Source organism: Rutilus rutilus, assembly GCF_951802725.1.
Source record: "Rutilus rutilus genome assembly, chromosome: 16".
Taxonomy (NCBI): domain Eukaryota; kingdom Metazoa; phylum Chordata; class Actinopteri; order Cypriniformes; family Leuciscidae; genus Rutilus; species Rutilus rutilus.
This window is the reverse complement of record NC_140224.1, coordinates 25019539-25042565: the sequence shown is the minus strand read 5'-3', so window position 1 is coordinate 25042565 and position 23027 is coordinate 25019539. Positions and strand designations below refer to the sequence as shown.

Below are 23027 nucleotides of genomic sequence, written 5' to 3'. Positions count from 1 at the left end.
AAAGGGATTTTCAGATGTCCATTTAAGTGGATGCGTTTATGTTTTTAACTGAATAGATACTTTATTAAACATAATACAGTAATAGCACAGTAAGACTGTGTGTATTTAACAAAGCAATGCATAAAATGCTATAAAATCATGTGGAAACTATGAAATATATAGGCTAGCCTACAAAAAAAAAAAAAAAAAAAAAAATAGCCTAAGCTTCTTGCCTATTGAAAACGCAACTAAGTTGGTTCCCGTTCGATCCATAGTAGACTAAAAAAAAAAAAAAAAAAAAGAGGTTCGACCAGCAGACAGCACATACAAAGGCGTACACTAGTGGTTTATGTGCATCGATGCCATCAGAACCCATGCATTCGCAAGAAAATGGATAATAGCTTTAATAGCTGCATGTCCACTCTAGTGACCTGTATGAGTGATTAGCCCAAATGCTCTTTTTGTCATCACTGTGTTTATTGCAGTGTTTTGGGTTGACTTTTCGATTTTTGTTAAATTAAATGTATCCTCAAACTTTGTTATTAGCCAAAAAATAGTTAATAATTATTTTATTACTATAGGCTATATTACACCACATAAGATTAATTTAGTTTCTGACAAGCACTTTAATTGTGCTTGTCAGCAACTAAATTATTATTATGTGGTGTAGGCCTAATATACGATAATTCGCTGTAGTTCATTCCAGAATTTCATGTATTTTAACCTTCTTATAATGTTTTCCTTAGGCCTATTGTCTATGTGATTGTATAACTGTTTTGTTGCAATAATAATAATAAAAATACAATCGACATCTGCCAAAACTATTACAGACTTACTAAATAACTGTGCAATTTTGCTGTGGAAAATGTATCACCCAATATGTATCCTGTTTTTAATGGCTCAGTTCACCTGTTGATTTCAGTGGCATACATACTATTACATGCATTTACGTGTGTGTAACTGATATGACCAGCAGGGGGAGATGTAGTACAATTGATTATAATTTTCTAACGCTGGCTTTCTCTCGTAGCTGTATGTACGTAGGTTATTATAATTGTAGAAAAGAGAGGTTTCAAAAAGTGTGCATAATGGAACCCAAATGCAATTATGTTGTTTTACAATTACCAGTATGGCCAAGGAATGTGTCTTAAATGATTGAACACAAAATATGTTTAGTTAGAGTGACTGACGTTCACTTCCTTCAGCTGGAATAGCCAATATTACATGATCAGAGGGGCTTGAGTCTCTCTCTCTCTCTCTCTCTCTCTCTCTCTCTCTCTCTCTCTCTCTCTCTGTGAGAAATTGAGGGAACTAAAGCGTACTATCTCACTTGACTTTTGCAAGCTATTGATTTCTAAAAGACTTAAATGGATCACATCAATGTATGAATGCGTGTTTATGTGTGTGTTCGCAGGCTGTTTATGTTCATACTGCAACGTTGACGTTTTTCTTCATAGAACAGGGAGAAAGACAAATTCAGAGTTAGAGAGAGAAAAGGTACATGTAATTAATGGAGCAGAGCCCAACTTATCTTGACTTATCAAACTCGACTTGTTTAAGGTGTTGGCCAATCTTAAAGTTGAATGGTTTTGTAGTAGGCTACTCAACAAGGGTGTCTTAGTGTTCATAATCCAGTCAGATCCACTTTTATCACTGTGCTATATGCCCTGCTAACACAAATATGTTCTAAGAACAACTTGCTATGCTAATGGTCACATTATAATATGAAAACGTTATTTAATGTTGAGAGAAATCGTGAGTGAGGTGCAGAGGCGTTGTGTGAGCTGTGTGAACATGATGGTTATTGTAGTTCTTGACTAAACGAGGCATATCATCTCACTTGCACAAAACCAGATTCAGTATTCCTCAAATTTAAGAAAAACAGTGAAATGCAAACTCAGTATCACGCAATAATTAAATGTTAAATGATACAAATTCCTTATGTATTTAATCTCACTTTATTATCCACTGTCTTTGCTGTTGACCTTGTTGAACAGCTGAAAGGTTTGTTTGAGCTACGCGCTCTACTGTACAGGCGTGAATTTGCTTTGAGGCTTATTTGTTTCACTTTTGGTGTGAAAGGGCCTTTACATTTGCCACAACAACAAAAAAACAAGCAAGCAAACCCATCCCAGGTGAGAAAAAGTAAGGCAAAAGTAGGCTACTGTAATACATTACTTTCCATAAAAAGTAACAAAGTAACACAATTAGTTACTTTTTTAGAAAGTAACCCAATACTTTTAAAACTGGATATGAAACTGGTTCCTCTTGTATAAATCTAAGACTCTTGAATCACTAACCTGTTGCTTCAATGAAATCGTTCGTCAAGATGTTGTCTTTAAAAGTACAGAAAAGCTATTTAGGAACAGCTATTCCTAAAGCTATTTAGCTATGTCTCATGTCCATCGCAGCATCTTCAGATCGAAAGTGATCAGTATTGCAGATTAAAGCATCATGTCAATATAGACAGGTCTTGTGTTATAGTGTAATGTACAAATGGCTCTCCTCTAGTATGTGTCTGCTTGAGTATTGAATATGTGAGCATGTGCATGATTAATTATTAGATTATGCTGTATATAATTATAATATCAGTCAATATTTACCCCACCATATGCTGCAGATGCACAGGGGTGCCCTTCTCTCCTTATCACAATGGCTTTCACACCAGGAGGAGAGAGCGGGCTAACGTTTGGCAGGTATCTCTCTAATGCTCTTAGCCATCTGCCAATCGCCTGGGCTCTCCCCACAAGAACATAATGTTTCTGATTACTGGGTTAATTTCAACACAGTTTGGCACAGTGGAGGCTCTGCAATCTCTTACTGCACAGTTAGCATGTTTGGCGGGCAGCCATCATGCTGACAGCCTCCAGCCCGTCGTTGAATAGGTTCGGGTTTAGCCGAAGGGGTTGATTCAGAACAGTGGATCCTGGAGTTGCTGAATACTCTGATCGTCTATATTTTTACAGTCGCTGTCCTTTGCCAGAATCAGAACATCACAGTTTGCTTTATATAACAGATGAAACAATGTATTCAGTCCTCTCTTTCTGCTCCTTTTCCATTCATGCTTTTTACTGGTGGATATCTGCTTCTTTAATAGGCTGCTATATCTCCCTCTCCCACATAACTCATCTTGTTTGTCCATCTTTTAAATTGGCATCTGTATTGCCCTGCTTTTAGTCTCCATAAGCTCTATTCCTGCGTTCTATTTCCACAGCCAGCCTTAAAAGTGAATGACCCTGGTGGGTGCATGGGGTGTCAAGTGTAGAAGAGGATAACACATTTGCTCATGCTTTTTGTGAATATCATATCAAAAGCCAGTTAAGCTCAATTCATCCACACTTTCTGTTACATTTGTATAGTTACATCACTTCTGGAAGCATTTAAAATATTTTAAAGAACTACTGCAGAAAGAAAAAATACTAAAAACTAAATAAATCATAATAAGTTTTGGTTGTGACATCTTGTGTAATAAAGTTTAATTTAGACAAATCTAAACTTCGTGCTTAGCTCTGGCAAATGTGAGTTTCGTAACAAATAATTTAGAACATAATGACACTGACCCTGCCTAAAAATAAATTGTATTTGCCTATATGATCTATATGATCTAAAAAGAAATTACGATTCTACAAACATAATTACTGTTGTGTCCGGTACCCCATAAAGCCCAAAATGTCTCTTCATTTCATACATGAGGTGAAAACATCCTCTAATAAAGAACAGCTGATGTACAATCTGTAGTTGTGAGACTGAAACCAGAGGTGCACAATATTATTAGCTGATTAAAAATGTAATGATTCTGTCCAAAGTCTGTATTTCTTCTGCTAATAAAATAAATGTTCTTTCTGTTCAGTCATGTACAAACTGTTAGAAGGAATGTTACAAATTGTGTTAGACAGGTGTGATATTTCAGCTGAGATACTCCTTGTGGGTCAAGTCACTACTTTGGCATTTCTGAATCTGTTTCTCTTCTTTTGTGGTTTCTTCATTCCCTTTCTCTGGAAAGGCCTCAAGTACTTCCCGTTTAATGACAGAGAGAGCTACTTAAAAAGGACACAAGCAAAAAGGTAGTCCTGAGGATTTATTCCTTTTTCTGAATTCTTTCCTATACATTAAAGTTACGTTTTTTCTTGCTCTGATTGAATGATTTATTGATTCATTGATTGATCGATTCATTCTTTTTCATCATTCATTCTTCATTCTTCAATAATTTAATGAAGTTCCTAAACGTAAGTTAGGGAGGAGTGAGCCAATCTACTCTTTCAATAAAACAGCCTGAGTATATAAGCAGCCGCTTACCTCTCTCTAGCATCAGCTGTTCCAGTATCCCTCCACCTCCCCAAACTCCACCTTCATCTCAGGTACCTTGCCCTTCAATTATCATATATTTAGCCACTGGGGGGTAGATCAGAGCTGGAGTTGAAGCTGCTTCATCGAGCCCGTCTTCAGTGGACAGCAAGCCAAATAAGTTTAACCTAATATCTTAAAGATTTTATGGGCAAACAAACTCGTTAATAACAATTTATTTATCGTTGAGGCCTTGTGAACTGAATGTTTCTTTACTAGTGAAAACTGTTAATTCTGTAAATTTTCACTGAAGCTTCTTTTTCTTTTGACTCTAAGTAACTTTGCAAATACATGTCAACTAAATCTCATTCGAGTATTAGAATGTCTGCTTAATATCTGCTAACTCTTTATAATGATGCTCCTCCAACAGACATTCTACTGACTATAGGTAACTTTGCAAGTACGTCAACTTATTCTAACCCTAACTAGTCTGCTAACACTCTAATGAGAGTTAGTAGACATGTAGGTGCAAGCATTACTAATAGTCAACAGAATGTGTAAAGGGACCATCAAAAATAAAGTGAAACCATTTTCTCCTTAAAACTGCAGTGAATCAAAGACAGTCTCAAAAACGTGGTTTGAAATCGCTGACGTCACAAACTACCTTGTAATCAATCACATCAACGTGTGATCATCTCTGAGCTGGTGTGAGTGAGTGGAGGCGGAGCTAATTTGCATATTCATAGAACTGCGTATACTAAACGAGACAAGGGTGTAGAGTTACATTCAAGCTATTTTTTAAGGCATGAAGATTTTTTATTTTCAAGGAAATTTTTTTTGGTGTTTTTATGTGAGTTTTAAAGGAATAAAATGATTGACTACAGGGGGATTTTAAGCAAAGAGAACTGTTTGGCCCTATGGTGGAAAAGCATCTTTATATTAGAGTGTATTGGTAATTTTCACATTTTATGCAAAGTGACTTTTATTGCAAGCATTTCCTGCCTGGGAAACAAACCCATTGTTAGTGCCACGCTCTACTGTTTGAGCTACAGGAAGGCTTTCTATTGTTTCATCCAAACTTCTGTGGCGTCCTGTGCCATTCAAGCGTCTGCCATTGATTTCAGTGGGAATGCTGACAGATAGCTTTCTCCAGGTATTATAAACCTCCTTTCAGAAATCCAAATTGTTTTACTCCCACTTGATTTTCAAAATGACCCAACTTTTTCCACACCCTCAAAACATATCTTGCTCATTGCTATCCATCAAACTCTCCCCTAGTGCTTTCTCTAGCATGCAGGCGCCATAACATCCCACCCCATATCCCCAGAACACACATTTGTACACACATCCCCTGCTCGCAGCTATGATACCATTTTATCACCACGTCCAGTAAATATATGCCATTGTGAGAATCATTTGAACTTTTGTGTGAATTGTGTGAATCACTGAACTTTTACTAATTACCTAAATAAATATGTGAGTTTGTTCTGAGGGGAGACAAAGGGGTCAGGCGTACCTCTTTGGGCCGACAAGCAAATGGGCGAAAAACAAACAAAAAGGTCTCGTAACCAGGCGGAGGGAGTGACTCAGACACAATCAATTCTCCATGAGCTCTCAGTGGAGCTTCGAAAGCCATGGAAACAAAAACAACACTCCCAACTCAGGTTTACAGCTCAAGGACCCGTCCTGTTTATTTTCAACCTCCAAAACCAACCCTGTTATTATTCCTGCAGCGGTCGGAGTTGACTTGTAAAATACTCTGTGTGGGAGGGATGGAGAAAGCTTTTTGAGTTCCATCACAACAAAGTTCACTTTAAGGTGACAAAAGTGCTCTTTTTGCATGCCAACACCTGGCCCTTATCTAATAGCCTAATTAGTCTGTAATAAAGGAGACTAATGGGTCTGTTCATTTAAACTAATGAAGGTGAATCACCTGGCTTTTGGCACCCTATCCCAACCACATTAAGAGTAAATCTTGAGTCCTTTAGTGTAATTATAAATAGTAAAAATTCATTTCATTAAGTCTGTCCGATATATAATGATTTTAAGTGACGTTTGAATTGACTAAGAAGGCTTTGTCAAATTAGGCTTGTTTTAATTGGTTCTTTTCTGCCTTTCTTCCCATCATCTCTTCTTCTCTTGGCTCTCTCTTTCATTTTCTGCCCTTCCATCTACTCTTCTGTCCTTTCTTCCGATCTCCTCTCCTGCAGTGACCGCATGATTTATGCCTCTCTCCTAGTCTGAGAGTACATAAATACATATAAAGGTTGTAAACTCCCACCATCCATAAAAATGATTAAAGCACCTATTTTGGTTAAATCGGTGCCTGCCCACAACTGTGTTTGATTTTCCACCTAAACCAGAGCCATGTGACTTTCTGCTCCAGCTTCCAGGTCTACACACACACACCCTTCTCCTAGGGTCAGGAAATGAAAGCCAGAACAGGAATGGGAATAAAAAAATATTTGAAGATGAGTATTTTCTGATATTTAAACCCAATAGATGTCTGGGTGGCATCTTCTAGAATTAGACTGATTGAATGCTAAGAGACTGGTCTGTAGCTAAAGGTAAGATCTATAAGATCTTTTAACACTGGGACTACATACCGATGTTCAGGATCATGATGCTATTATTGTATGTGTTTTATATGCAATTTGAACTGGTAGTCATCTCTGTGTATATCTGTATATCTGCTAGAGAGCTATAGAGCTGCGGGAATAGAGCGAGTGTCTCATTGAGGAGCTCTGGATGGATAAAAGGAGTGACAACAGTGAAGGACGAGAGAGGACCAGGCCTGGACTTTACGTTATGTTCTGTTTATGTTTGTCACTGCCGTCCGCCTGGGTTGTGGAGGGGCGGCTGCTATCCGAGAGGGAGCGGAGGAGTCGCCACCGTTTAGCTGAGGCCGTAGCCTGCTGCCGTTGATGGAGGACTCGCGGGGAACAGGGGACTCGCTGGCGACTGCCCGAACATGGAGGAACCGTCGCCGTACAGCAGGCGTCAGAGGGGCTAGAGCGCCACCGCCAGGCATTGCGGAGGAGTTCACCCAGCTGGTGAAGGACCGGATGGCAGTGCGTTTTGGGAACTGGACTAAGATTTGTATTCCTCTCTCGTCTCTGTCTCTCCTCATCCTTCCATCTCCCTTTCTCTCGCCTCATCTGCCCTTACCCCCAGGTGCTGTGGCCGCCCATGACTGGACCCCCCCCCCCCCCGAAGAGGGGAGGAGTAGAGCACAGCCTCGAGGGTACTACGAGGGGTCCTGCAAGGGGCGATGGGGGTATGTGGTAAGCAGGGCGGGTCGAAAGCGATTGCTAATGAGCGTCACCTGCGCGCCATGCCTAGAGCGTCTCACAGAGGAGCTCCGGATGGATAAAAAGAGGAGTGACGGCAGTGAAGGATGATAGAGGACCAGGCCTTGACTATTTATGTTGTGTTTTGTTATGTTTGTTTATTTTATGATTAAACTATTATGTTGAACATTCGGCAGTTCCCGCCTCCTTCTTCCCTGAACAAATAACATTGTTACACTGTATTTATTGGCTATTGTCTTTGTGTATGTGAAGCTGTTGCAGTTTTGTGTTATATCTATTGTGTTAATAAAATGCTGAAATTAGGTCCCCCACTTTCCTTGCCTGTCTGAACTTTACAGTTGTTTTAGCTCAAACTGTAGAGCAATGCTCTAGAATTGCCCACGTCATGGGGTTGATAGCACTGGTTTATACTCAGGAAATAATTATTTATTTATTTTTTATAATTATACGCTCTCTGCATACTTTATTTTGATTGGTCAAGCCATCTTGATATGTCCTAATATCTATGACCGCTGAAACCGGTGGCATGAACAATCAGGTCCGTATTAATTTTATTTATTGTTTTGCGTGTTCATCTTGTTGGTATGTGCCTATACTATCTGTTTTTCAGTGGAGACTGTAAGACAAATGTAATGTCAATGTATTTATTTTTTTGAGAGTAGTGTTAAATAAACTTTACTACAGTCAGCCATTATTAATGTAAAATAAACATTTTCTTTATAAATATACTTTCTAAAATGCCTATTGAAATATTCTGTTCAGAGAGTGTTTATCCACTTGAATCCTCATATTTTAAATTATTTTTTAATAATAACTTCTGTGAATGTGTAACTTTTGCATGTAAAACAAGGTTATGGAACATGAAGTATTGCTTAAGAAGGCTCAGTTTTCTCTGGAAAAATCAGATGCATACCTTCTGGTGAAAGAGAAGAGGGGGAACGCAAGAGAGAAAAAAACATGAGGGATGGAGAGAGGGGGCTTCAGGTGTAAAAGCAGTGGGGGGCTTTTGCTTGACTCATGAAGAATGTCAGCTGGAGTCTTGATGTTAATGTAAAAATCCTGGGTGAGTCCTTCAGGCGAGCCGCTCTCCTTCCCTGTTGAGGCGGATCACCAAGGTGAGGATTCTGTATGTTTTATTCCATAAAATAAATGGAAGAACAAAAAGATGATAGGCACATTCACAATGGACAAAGGCTTTAAATAACTTTTGCTGAACTTGTCAGTTGTACTTTATGTCCGTACTTATGTAAAAACTGCTGTAATTCTCTCAACGTACATATGAGACTAATTAATGCTCCTGATTATCACTGCTTCAAGCTTTTAGACTCTCAAATCACAAACACGTATGTCTCTTTGTCCTAATGTTAGAGAACAGTTAAGGTGTTCACCACACTTCACCCCCTTATTAGTGCCATGGTGAGTAAGGGTTAAACACCGGGATGAGGAGGCCTACTGTTGCTGGCTAACATGCCCAGTTAGAGGTTATTTGACCTGGGGTGCAAATCTGTCTTAAACAGGCCCTTTCCAGAGAGCCAGAGATGCAGGTTGGCATATCCATCGTTACAGGGGGTTGTAAGTCTGTCCACAATGCAGATCATGTTTGAAAAGAAAGCCTGAGTGAGGAGAATGTAAAGAGGCAAAAAGAAAAGAAAGAAAGAAAGAACTTAAGTAAGGAAGATATGTTTTTCAGATGTTTTGTATGTTATGCATAAGTTTTTGCTATTTCTTGCTTGATTTTTTTTACATTTGTTGGACATCCTATAATAGACGGTTTAATAGCAGGTCCTCATTGTGACAAAATAACCCTTGTAGTGTGATTATTCACCTTATTTTTAACATATGGTGTGCGGCGTTCACCACCATTTGCAATTTGAACGTGCAAGGCTTCTGGTGTCATCCGCTGCCTGTTATTTTTAGCTGTACAAAAACAGCCCATGCTTGATTTTGCAAATTGGTATTTCTTTCTATCACAGTGTAACCATCATGGCTTCCTCCAGCAAGATAACGCGTCATATCACAAAACTTAAATCATCTCAAACTGGTTTCTTGAACATGACAGTGAGTTCACTATACTCAAATTGCCTCTACAGTCACCAGATCTCAATCCAATAGAGCACCTTTGGGAACGGTAGATTCGCATCATGTATGTGCAGATGAAAAATCGACAGCAACTGCGTGATGCTATCATATCAATATGGACTAAAATCTCTAAGGAATGTTTCCAGTACCTTGTCGAAACTATGCCATGAAGAAGTAAGGCAGTTCTGTAGGCAAAAGGGGGTCCAACCCAGTACTAGCAAGGTGTACCTATAGTGAACGATTTTTCCTGGCCAAATAGTGAAAATGTCACATCTAGTTTTTGTAGCCAGGATTTTCAAGACTTGATTTGATGTGCCTATCTTGAAAAATATTCATTGAAAAAAAAAAAAGGGTGACAACCAGCCCCGCTCTCCCTTTTACAGTGACAGCTGGCGTTATGGCAATATTGTTTGTACTTGACCGCCTCAGGCTAGGTGAGAGAAATATTATGTACAGATAAAGGATGAAGGCAGATGAAACCTGAAACCACCATTGGCTATATTTCAGCTCTGCAGTGTTTGTTTCCCACCGTTATATCCCCAACATGTCGTCACCATCACAGAAGCCCAATTTCACAAGCACTTTGAATTAACCTAATTAGAATCTTGGCTTTTGACCCTTTCGATCACGAAGGATGAGGGTGTGTAAATCAGATTGGTTCTACTGTGATCGGTAACATATGTGAACTGGAAAGAAGATGAATGTGCTCATGCCAGAGTCTATATCAATGAGCTGTGGTTTATGCAGCCTGTGGTCCAGGTTTAGTGTTGTGCCAATGCCAGGCATGTGATTGATGTATAAAATATAAAACTGATGTGTTGAGAGAGGCGAGAGATTTTCTTTCGTGCTTGTATGTTTCCTGTTAAAGGTGGAAAGCAAGAGTGAAGCGTTTCCTCCCATTTCCAAGATGATTCCAAAACATTTGTTAAGACATTATTTCATGCAGGTATAGGATATGTATTTTATGTTGATGTTCCTGAATATATAAAACAGATACCAGTCAGCGTGACAGGATTTACCTATGCCCCGCATATGAGAGTCTGAAATGAGGATGTGAATGTTTGTGTGTGTGTGTTCACATGCTGGTAAATGTCATGCTCTTTCTCAGTATGCTCTATCAAAAGGTATGGGACCTCACAGAGCAAAGCACTCAGAAAATGGGAAAGGAAAATATCACTTACGCATTTGACAAACATTAGGTTGCAGTGCTTTTGATCACAAATGTGAGTGTCGAGTAAATCTCAAATAAGAAAGAACTAATTTTCGGAGAAAATGTTAGCTTTCTTTGCAGGGAAATAAGCAATCTGCTTTTTGAATTATATCTAGCCCGTGTGTGTGTGTGTGTGTGTGGTTAGGTATGTATACCCTACTTTAGGGGGATTAAATGGGGAATAAACATGCAGAAAGCAGAGTAAGTTTCGAGTTATGTCTATGGAATGTCCCCATAAAGCATGAAAACCCAACTCTTGAAAGATTTCACCTAAAAGATTCCTCATTTAATCTCAAACCTTGAACACTGATTGTGGCCTCCTCCCGTTTTGAAGAAAAACAGAACGGTGGAGTAATGCCATCCAAAGTAGATCACGCCAAATTACAGAAGTATGCTTTCAATTTCACCCTTCTGAAGCAATAGATGCTAAAGAAGCTAGCTTTTTGTCTCAGGCAAAACTATACAATATTAATTGGTTTTTAGTTTTGTACATGGTCCTTATATGATCCCTGTTTTATCCTTCATCGGGTGGAAATTGCACAATAGCACACCTCTCCTCAAAAAGCCATATGATTTGAGATATCATTCACGTCTGTAGGAATAACGGAGCAAGATTAAGGGTGTCCCTCCTTAGGAGCAGGGACATCTTGAGTTATGAAGTTCCTGTGTGCAATGCGTGTTTTTAAACAAAATGTCAAATGATGTCATATAGGCCCTTTTCCTTGGTGAGCATTTTACATTTCTCTCTGTCCTCCCTTTTCCCCCCTCAGTATTAGAGAGAAACTAGAGGCCAAATGCCTCCCTGTCATGTTTCAGACTGCTTGTTCATGCAACAGCATGTGTTCTGCATCCCTCAGGAGACCCAGCTGGCACCGGACGTCAGTTCAACATCATTTTGACGTTGGACTCCAACGTTGGACAGACGTTTGATTTTAGTTGGATATGAAAATCGGGTTGACGTCAAAACCCAACGTCAGTCTAAAGTCAATATCCAACATCTGTCCAACGTTGGAAGTTGACGTCATTCTGACGTTTGGTTATGACGTCAACCCGATTTTCATATCCAACTAAAATGCAACGTCTTTCCTACGTTGGATATTGACGTCATTCTGACGTTTGGTTATGACGTCAACCCGATTTTCATATCCAACTAAAATGCAACGTCTTTCCTACGTTGGATATTGACGTCATTCTGACGTTTGGTTATGACGTCAACCCGATTTTCATATCCAACTAAAATGCAACGTCTTTCCTACGTTGGATATTGACGTCATTCTGACGTTTGGTTATGACGTCAACCCGATTTTCATATCCAACTAAAATGCAACGTCTTTCCTACGTTGGATATTGACGTCATTCTGACTTTTGGTTATGACGTCAACCCGATTTTCATTTTCAACCAAAATGCAACGTCTGTCCAACGTTTGATTTAGACGTCAATCTAACGTTGGGTTATGATGTCAAGCCGATTATCATTTTCAACCAAAATGCAACGTCTATCCAACGTTTGATGTAGACGTCAATCTAACGTTGGGTTATGATGTCAAGCCGATTATCATTTTCAACCAAAATGCAATGTCTGTCCAACACTGAAAGTAAACGTCAGTCTGACGTTGGATTATAACGTCAACTCAATGTTGGGTAAACCTCCCATGTTGGATGTTGCATTTTGGTTGAAAATGGAAATCAGTTTGACGTCAGAACCCAATGTTAAGCTAGACATCCAAACTCACATGTTGGGCCAGATATCATTCAAAACACAACATCAGCTGTCAAATTCCAACTTAAAGAAATATATGGTTATTTTGTTGGCATGACATCGAACTTTTAGCAAAGCCAGGTTTTCGTTGTAAAATAAAAATCAACATACAAAGAAACTTCGATGTAACAACAAGATCGAACAGAGGTCAAGATTTTTAAGGTCAAGACAACCCAAAAGTATTTATCTTAAGACAAGAGCAAACAGAAAAGTAACTTAAAAATCGTAGTGAAACTGGAATCCACAAATGTTGTTTATTAGATAAATGACAAAGAAATTAAATGGATTATAAAATAACCTTTTATTTTATTTTATTTACATTATTTTAACAGGATTTCAACAATAACCATTTATATTTAACATTATCCTTATTCTAAAATCGTACAATTATTTTTCCTGCCTCCTCCGCCCACCCTGTCTGGGGCATATTTTAAACATAAGGCGACAACCGCTCCAATGTTTGCCTCCATCTCCTTTGAAGTCCTCTGGACACTCTCTGTAAGAAATATTAGAAAAATAAAATGTATGGGGAATATAGGATATGATGCACTACAGTAAGCATTAAAACAATAAATATTGCAAACAGTCTTAAAGCTAGGGTGGGAAATTTCACAGAGGCTAGCAATAGCAAGCTAGCTTTGAAAGCATACGATCCCACCCTCCCTTCAGAGTGTCTCCAAAGCCATGCCTCCTCTGCAAAGAGCCAGGAGGAGAGACAGAGTTGGTGGAGGAATAAACGCTTTTAGATTACCTCATGTCTTATTCACTGGTGAGACATAACAATAATAATGAATGTGAATAATGAAAATGAATTTGGCATCTATTCTCACTTTCTCTGCACAATGAACACGCTGATGACATGTTTGTTTTTGCAAACAAGTTGCGTAGAGGTATGCAAATGTATATATTGACAAACGGTAGGACATCCTATATATATATATATATATATATATATATATATATATATATATATATATATATATATATATATATATATATATATATCTACCAAGATAGGAACACACTTTCAACCAGTTTCTGGAAAAAAATTCTACCCTAGCTTTAAGGGCCATACACATGTAACATTCTTGCATTCATGCTGTAACTCATCAAAAGAGAGAAATTTTAACTTTTGATGCTGTTCACAGAAAGATGTGAATGCACAGGTGCAAAGCCTAAGTGTTTTTGCAGAGTGTCTTAAGCTGAATGAACATCAGAAGGAAAGTAAAAACAGCAGTTAGAGTAGGGGTGGGGGATCTTACAAAAATTTCATATCACGATCTTATAAGAAACAATCACGATCCATGATCATAATAATCATAATCAATGATCATAATTCTTGATTCTGTAATTATAGGCTATTACCGAATTTTTCACATATAAAAGAAATTGCTTTAAAAAAATGTGAATAAAGAGTGTAATTAAAGGACAAGTTCTGTTTTCAGATCATTTCTGATGAAATAGAACGACTAAGATTGAAATTTGGACACATGCTGCTGGCCCAAGAATTTTCGGTTTCTGTGGTAGCCCCCCCCCCCCCCCCCCCACACACACACAATGGCTGCATAGGTGCACAGAACAATCCTTCCTAAAACGCATTAAACTTTAATTTACAAAGACGTGAAACTCACCGAGTGGTCAGGGGTGTTCACTGATATGCTCACACAAAAATCGCTACAAAAGATGCTTTCCAACAGGTGTTTTACCATTCGTTGTAAAGCTGTGGACCTATTTTTCCAAACGCCTCATACCCGTACATTCTTCCGTTGAGAGCTTGACTAATAGACACTCCAGCCCAGTGGAGTAATACCGTACCTCACAGCACATCCAAAACAAGTCAATGGAGTTGGACAAAAACTACTATAAAACCTGTTGGAAAGCATCTTTTGCAGCGATTTTTGTGTGAGCATATCAGTGAACACCCCTGACCACTCGGTGAGTTTCACATCTTTGTAAACGAAGGTTTAATGCATTTTAGGAAGGATTGTTCCAGTGCACCTATGCAGCCATTGTGGAGGTGGGGGTGTGCTACCACAGACACCGAAAATTCTCGGGCCAGCAGCATGTGTCCAAATTTCAATCCTAACCGTTCTATTTCATCAGAAACGATCTGAAAACAGGGCTTTAAGTGTAAAATACCGAACTTGTCCTTTAACTGGGCACTCAAGTAAGTTTGTGCGCACTAGGAATCATATTTTTTCAAATAAAGACATGGTGACACTCATTTTATATTTAGCACACAGTGTAAATGACATGAATATGACAGAGGGAAACTGAATATAGCCCCAGCATAGTTTGAAATCAAGGGTTTAAAGTTTGTCGATCATGAGTCCCCAGTGAAGCTGAACTAATTCACACGGACTGACCGTCTATGCACACTTCAGAATATTTGACAGCTGGATTCGACTAAGTCTGCAAGGATTGTGAAATTAAATGTTTTTTAAATATTCAAAGATTCGTTTAAATGATATAAATGCGTATATTTGCTGAATGCTCATGGTAAATGAGAAAGTATTAATAGTGTTTGCATTTCTGTTACAAATAATATAAAAGCATACACTATAATACTTTTTCGTATACAGTTTACTTTTTGTTCTATCCAACAACAGGTTCTATCCAGTAACGTTTATTTGTTTATTTAAAAGGATCCCCATTAGCTGACGCCGAGACGACAGCTAGTCTTCCTGGGGTCCAAGTATTAGACAAAACTGTTAAACAGAGACCATAAACTAATGAAGACGAAGAATAGGAGCGCTGTGTGCTCAGGGTTGCCCGTAAAAATAAATGTCAGCTTCACTGGGGACACATTATCGTCAAAATAAAAGTCCTGCTGTTATGAGGACAAGTTTGCGATCTCTAAGACTCGCTTGAAAAGTAGAACGTGGACGACTTCAAGATCGATCACGATATAAAATTGTCAGATTGCCCACCCCTACATTAGAGTTCTGAAAAATTAAACATATCAAACGGAAAGGTACTATGAGGTTACTGTTTTTTTTTTTTTTTACCTGTGATAACATTGTAAAGATGGAGCTTGGTGAAGGCAAGCTTCCCCTTCCCACACTTCATATTGAAACTGGCCATTACCTCATTTGTCATCATCCTGTGGATACAAAAGAAAGAGGATTTAAATGTCCAAATAATTAATTATATACAACACATTATGAAGCGGTTGTTATAGTTTAGTAGGTTTGTCATATCTTGATGTCACACTGGTTTTATAACATGTTAAAATTGACACTTTCGGGGGTGAGCAAAAACACAACGTTTTAGAGTGGGTCCTAAAAGGTTGAAAAAGTTAGAGAACAGACGCTACACTTAAAACCTGAAATTGTCTGCTCAATGCAGCGTTAGTGAGGAGCTGACTGACGAGATGATGGCGGTAGATCTAGGTTTGAAAACGAAATGTAAAAGTGCCTATTTAAGCAAGTTTTTCATTGTACTGTATTGTTTTGTTTTACATTAAGATCAATAATGAACCCACCATTCAAGCAATTGCTGCCAATTTGAAAGCAAAAGTAAAATGCACAAATCATATTTTTCCCTTATTTTATAACTGAGGATGACATGGGCCCTTAAGTGGGTCTAAGTTTTTAACACTAACCCATTCAAATGATTTGACATTTCCACACACACACACACACACACACACACACACAACTACTACTATATACTTACTTGCTTCTGGGATTGGGTACGGGGAATGTTTCCCATGTGTTGGTTGACTTTGCGTAGATTGCTGATCAACAGGTGAACCTGATCTTCGACTTTGTTTTGTTTGGAGAGATGGTCCTCCCTGAGAAGGTGGTCTGGTCTGCTTTTCTGAGATGAGCTCCTGAATTTGCCGGGGGGCTACAAGAATCAGAGAGTAAATTTACAGCTTAAGACAAATGATTAACTAATTGTAATATGTCATTTTGGTTTTGACATCCACACTATGGATTTTACTATGCCATATTACTTAACAATTAGTTAATGGACACATAATGATATCTTTGCAAATCATTAGCTTTGACCTGTGGTAATGAACACATTAATTGACACTATTAGTTAATCAAATATATTATTATGGAATGAATACATTATGCCAGTTTTAATTAATTACTATTATATTAATTCATCTATTAATCATTTAGACTATTAGTTGCTGATGCACTAATAATTGTGTCATACATTAACTCATGATTATCTGTGCATTAGTTAAGAATGAATTAATGCCTCTTAGTGCACCCGTATTGTAAAGTGTTACCAGAACTTGTAAAAAAATAAATTATTAAACATGTTAAGGAAATAAAATAAGATTATCACGTTCGCACCACATGACATTTTTAAGGACCAATTCATCTATATGAATAAACACTCAGTATTTATATGTACACAACAGTCTTAATGTTAGAACAATTGTAATAGATATTATTATTTTTTTGTATTTTAAAATTGGCAAGTCGAAAATCTTTTGACCCTTTAAATTGACCCACTAGTGACTAGCACATTTTACACAATAAAGTGATCTAGAATCCACGGCAAAGGACACGTATGGCCACTATTATGCGTGTCATGGAGGGCTCCGTAAAATTGATAAATGAATGCATTTATTTCACGTGCTAGTCACGTTTCCCCGACTCCCCCAACAACAGCGGCCTAACCGGACAGCCGGCGCACGTGCAGTTCAGTCAGAAAAAATGTGCGCTGAGGCGACATTCCTCACTACTTGTACTATATAGTTATTATATTTAAGTCACTTTTAACTACATTATTAAAGGTACTCTGGTAGTTAAATAGTAGGCTAGGTGGAAAATCGTGCCAGTTCACAAAAATCCATTGCTGCCCAACAGAAAGAAAAAAAAAACGAGAAAAAAATCAACAAAAAACTAATAAACACCAATATCTATTTATATTTTCCTTACCTGTGTTCACTCATCGTCCACAGAAGGTGTGTCAGGATGTTGAAATGTGTGCACTATGCAGTGCCCACTGCCCAGCCCGCGCAGTACAACAGCTGGAGAGGAAACGTGAGGTTTGATGCCTAACTGTGATTGGTTAGGAATTAATTTCAAATTGATGCCTATAACTGTGATTGGTTAGGAATTAATTTCAAATTGATGCCTAACTGTGATTGGTTAGGAATTCATTTCAAATTTCTTGGGTTGCCTGCAATTTTTTTTTACACAGGTCACTAGGCTAAATTGATTTTATTATTATTGTTGTTCATATTATCATCATTATTGTATACTAATAATAATTACTGCGTTTGTCTGACAGCTGCACTGTTATGAAGCATATACAATTCTAACATCAATGTGCTGATAAAACAGCTATTGTCAGGTGGTTGACGTATGCTATACAGATGTTGATTACTGTTATGCTGTCACTATTCATTAGTCGCTGACAAACTGCTGTATTGTGACTTAGGAGATTTTGATCATTACCCAAAGGCACATAAAGAGGTAGTTCACATTTCACCCACACAATGTTTTTGCTGTTCCATAATGTAGATCATCCCAATTTGAACCATAAAGTATTTTCTCTTGTGAGAACACCTTACTGGGAATGTGCTGCTCCAAAATGAATATACACCTGGAAACAACATAATTTTGAGCAGCAACCCAGCTGATATATTTATATTAAAAAAATGCAAAACAACCAAGGTGGTTTAGGATTCATTAAATAATTGTAGAAATAAGTATAAACCATTAATAAAACCCAAATGTGTGTTGTTGTGCGCACAACAGTCTTTTAGTTGCTTGCTTGCAGGTAGTTGATTCGTTTTAGATCAGCACACTCCTGGTGAAGTCGAGCTTGTTCTTCTGACAGGGAACACACTGGGTCAACTTGATCTATTACACTTGCATGGACCAGAAAATCTATGGATAATCTGAACTATCACCTTAAATAAAATAAAGAGCCATGCTTACAGGAAGTTTGACGTTTACTAGGTCACAAAGACTTCAGTCTGTATTATACATAAGTATGAGATTTATCTTACCCAACACCACAACTGAAATCATATCAAATATGTCTAATGTTGCCTGTATCCTATTTTAGATGTATATACATTAGCATGCTGACGTTTTTGTTTTGGTTAGTAACCATGATGTGCAGTCAACAAAACAACAACATCTAATAATGGAATGTTGTTTGTCTAGATGTTAACATTGTGACATAGCTGGGTTTAGACCACCACACCTCACAACAATTTAGAAGTGAGATTGTGACCCAACAACACATTCATTCACATTTAGTGTTTGACATAAATATGACGTTAGCTTGAGACGTTGGCACTGTGTTGTATTTTACAACACAACTTAAAACCAAGAAAATATCTAGGTGTATGTAGCAGATGTTGATGTTGGAAAGATGTTGAATATATGTTACTTTACAACACAACTTAAAAACCCCAAAAATATCAGTGTCTAATGATGTCAGAATTTCATGTTGTGTGGATGTTAACATTGTTGTTTAGGTGACGTTGGGTTTTGGTCACCATACCTCATGACGAAATTTCAGTGTTTGACGTGAATATGACGTTGGCTTGACGTTTGATTTTGGTAAGTTAATGTCACAAGTAAATTGTAAAATGTCACATCTAATAATGTTAGAATTTGATGCTGTGTGGATGTTACCATAATGACATCAAGAAGGCGTTGCGGTTTGGTCAACATACCTCACGACTAAATGTCAGTATTTGATGTCAATATGATGTTAAGGAGACCTTGGGTTTTGGTCATCATATACCTCATGACTAACTGTCAGTTTTTGACGTCAGTAGGACGTTATCTTGAGGATTTTGGATATCTGTTGGATTTTGATTAGTTAATATCACAACCTAAAACCAACAAAACTTCAACGTCTAATGATGTTCTAATTTGACCTTGTGTGGACGTTACCATTACAACGTTAAGGAGACGTTGGGTTTTGGTTACCATGCTAGAGGTCTTCACGGGTGCACTTTGATTCGAAAACTCGAGTTTGGGTCTAAAACTTAAACGAGTGCCTTGGACACAGGTCGGGTTCGGTATTAGTGGCCTCGGGTCTCTGGCATCTAAATGTGCTTTTTCAATATGGACCTGAGAAGACCCGAATCCTTTTAAACTGTCAGGCATTTAACAAAACTTTATTAGCTATTTAAAACAATTCTATTACAGCGTTATTAAGTTCTGAATCCGCACTTCTACATGCAATGGACTCTACGTAAGGTTGCTTGCGCATTTAGACGTTGCTCCACTTTTTTGCCTACCGTTCCAACGATCATCATAAGGTCAGGTATAAGATACAATTAAGTTATAGGATGTACTGAAGTTACAGTGATGAATAATTGACATTTCAGCACTTTGCACGTACTTGTGCGTTCATGTCAAGTGCAATTTTGAGAAATGTGTATAGAAAAGGAACAAATGTTTGTAACCTTGAACACAGAAATCCATTGTAACTATGAGATCCATCAGGCAAAGGCACTCGCTTCATTACACTGCGTGTTCATGTAGGGATTCAAATAAATATATGAATAATGGAGCAGCGGCCAAATAAGTCAGCAAGACACTGGGATTCTTCTTGACAGACTTTGCTGTGTACACGTCAGTGCCATTTATGTTTGGGTCCAGTCAGGTTAGGAAAGAAATGCTGTCGGGTTGGGTCGGACTCGGATCTGACTCGGGTTGTGTTTTTCTTTAAATAATAATAATAATAATAATAATTCGTTACATTTTTATAGTGCTTTTTCTGAGACCTCAAAGCGCTTTACATAGAAGGGGGGAATCTCCTCAACCACCACCAATGTGCAGCATCCACTTGGATGATGCGACGGCAGCCATATTGCGCCAGAACGCCCACCACACACCAGCTTACTGGTGGAGAGGAGACAGTGATGAAGCCAATCAGTATATGGGGATGATTAGGAGGCCATGATGGACAGGGGCCAAGGGGCAAATTTGGCCAGATAATAAATAAAATTATTTATGCACGTCAGGTTCGGGTAAGAAGTGATTTGGGTCGGGTACAGATTTTAGGATCCAAGAAGACCTCTACACCAAACCTCACAACTAAATTCCAGTGTTTTTTACGTCAATCTGACGTTGTCTTGGAACAATTGGCTTGACGTTGAATTTTGGTTAGAAAACCCCCCAACCTAAAATCAACAAAATATCAACGTCTATTGATGTTAGAATTTGACGTTGTGCGGACGTCAACATTATGACGTCAATGTGACGTTGGGGTTTGGTCACCATACCTCATGACTGAATGTCAGTGTTTGACGCAAATATGACGTTGTCAGAAGACGTTGGCTTGACATTGTATTTTGGTTAGTTCATACCACAAACTAAAACCAACAAAATATCAACGTCTAATGATGTTAAAATTTGATGTTGTGTGGACGTTGCCATTACGACGTTAAGATGACGTTGGGGTTTGGTCACCATACCTCACGACTCAATGTCAGTGTTTGACGGAAATATGACGTTGTCAGGAGACGTTGGCTTGACGTTGAATTTTGGTTAGTTAATACCACAACCTAAAACCAACAAAATATTAACGTCTAATGATGTTAAAATTTGACGTTGTGTGGACATTAACATTATGATGTCAAGATGACGTTGGGGTTTGGTCACCATACCTCATGACTGAATGTCAGTGTTTGACGGAAATATGACATTGTCAGGAGACGTTGGCTTGACGTTGTATTTTGGTTAGTTAATACCACAACCTAAAACCAACAAAATATCAACGTCTAATGATGTTAGAATGTGATGTTGTCTGGACGTTGCCATTACGACGTTAAGATGACGTTGGGGTTTGGTCACCATACCTCAGACTGAATGTCAGTGTTTGACGGAAATATGACGTTGTCAGGAGACGTTGGCTTGACGTTGTATTTTGGTTAGTTAATACCACAACCTAAAACCAACAAAATATCAACGTCTAATGATGTTAGAATTTGATGTTGTCTGGACGTTGCCATTACGACGTTAAGATGACGTTGGGGTTTGGTCACCATACCTCAGACTGAATGTCAGTGTTTGACGGAAATATGACATTGTCAGGAGACGTTGGCTTGACGTTGTATTTTGGTTAGTTAATACCACAACCTAAAACCAACAAAATATCAACGTCTAATGATGTTAGAATTTGATGTTGTCTGGACGTTGCCATTACGACGTTAAGATGACGTTGGGGTTTGGTCACCATACCTCACGACTAAATGTTAGTGTTTGACGCAAATCTGACGTTGTCAGGAGACGTTGGCTTGACGTTGTATTTTGGTTAGTTAATACTACAACCTAAAACCAACAAAATATCAACGTCTAATGGTGTTAGAATTTGATGTTGTCTGGACGTTGCCATTACGACGTTAAGATGATGTTGGGGTTTGGTCACCATACCTCACGACTAAATGTCAGTGTTTGACGCAAATCTGACGTTGTCAGGAGACGTTGGCTTGACGTTGTATTTTGGTTAGTTAATACCACAACCTAAAACCAACAAAATATCAACGTCTAATGATGTTAGAATTTGATGTTGTCTGGACGTTGCCATTACGACGTTAAGATAACGTTGGGGTTTGGTCACCATACCTCACGACTAAATGTTAGTGTTTGACGCAAATCTGACGTTGTCAGGAGACGTTGGCTTGACGTTGTATTTTGGTTAGTTAATACTACAACCTAAAACCAACAAAATATCAACGTCTAATGGTGTTAGAATTTGATGTTGTCTGGACGTTGCCATTACGACGTTAAGATGATGTTGGGGTTTGGTCACCATACCTCACGACTAAATGTCAGTGTTTGACGCAAATCTGACGTTGTCAGGAGACGTTGGCTTGACGTTGTATTTTGGTTAGTTAATACCACAACCTAAAACCAACAAAATATCAACGTCTAATGATGTTAGAATTTGATGTTGTCTGGACGTTGCCATTACGGCGTTAAGATGACGTTGCGGTTTGGTCACCATACCTCAGACTGAATGTCAGTGTTTGACGGAAATATGACGTTGTCAGGAGACGTTGGCTTGACGTTGTTTTTTGGTTAGTTAATACTACAACCTAAAACCAACAAAATATCAACGTCTAATGGTGTTAGAATTTGATGTTGTGTGGACGTTGCCATTACGACGTTAAGATGACGTTGGGGTTTGGTCACCATACCTCAGACTAAATGTCAGTGTTTGACGCAAATCTGACGTTGTCAGGAGACGTTGGCTTGACGTTGTATTTTGGTTAGTTAATACCACAACCTAAAACCAACAAAATATCAACGTCTAATGGTGTTAGAATTTGATGTTGTCTGGACGTTGCCATTACGGCGTTAAGATGACGTTGGGGTTTGGTCACCATACCTCAGACTAAATGTCAGTGTTTGACGCAAATGTGACGTTGTCAGGAGACGTTGGCTTGACGTTGTATTTT

At 38.4% G+C, this 23027-nt stretch overlaps 1 long non-coding RNA gene across 1 annotated transcript; it reads right to left on the bottom strand.

Annotated features, from left to right (window-relative positions):
• Nucleotides 1-12927: 12927 nt before the first annotated feature.
• Nucleotides 12928-19030, bottom strand: LOC311306708. The gene is made up of 4 exons (XR_014630212.1): nucleotides 17530-19030; nucleotides 16301-16474; nucleotides 15631-15725; nucleotides 12928-13118 (listed from the first exon to the last, which is right to left on the bottom strand). It is a non-coding gene; the product is annotated as an uncharacterized lncRNA (long non-coding RNA).
• Between the last annotated feature and the right edge of the window lie 3997 nt (nucleotides 19031-23027).